Below are 241 nucleotides of genomic sequence, written 5' to 3'. Positions count from 1 at the left end.
AAATAATGTCATGCAGCTGCGTCTCCGGCCCTCCGAGGACGAAAAACCCATTTTCTGTCATGATTTTTTTTCATAGAAGTAGGATCCCACCACATCTATGATGATACCGGGTTTTGTCACAATTATCGTCATAGAAGTGTCATATGAATGACAGAAAAAAAATTTGTTCGGCCCAAAATGTCACGGATGTGTCTTTTTTTGTAGTGATATCATTCAACTTGGTCAGATGTGCCACAACAGT

The sequence above is a fragment of the Triticum aestivum genome, chromosome 1B (assembly GCF_018294505.1).
Source record: "Triticum aestivum cultivar Chinese Spring chromosome 1B, IWGSC CS RefSeq v2.1, whole genome shotgun sequence".
In the NCBI taxonomy this organism is placed as follows: domain Eukaryota; kingdom Viridiplantae; phylum Streptophyta; class Magnoliopsida; order Poales; family Poaceae; genus Triticum; species Triticum aestivum.
The sequence above is the reverse complement of the archived record's forward strand: the minus strand, read 5'-3'. Positions refer to the sequence as shown.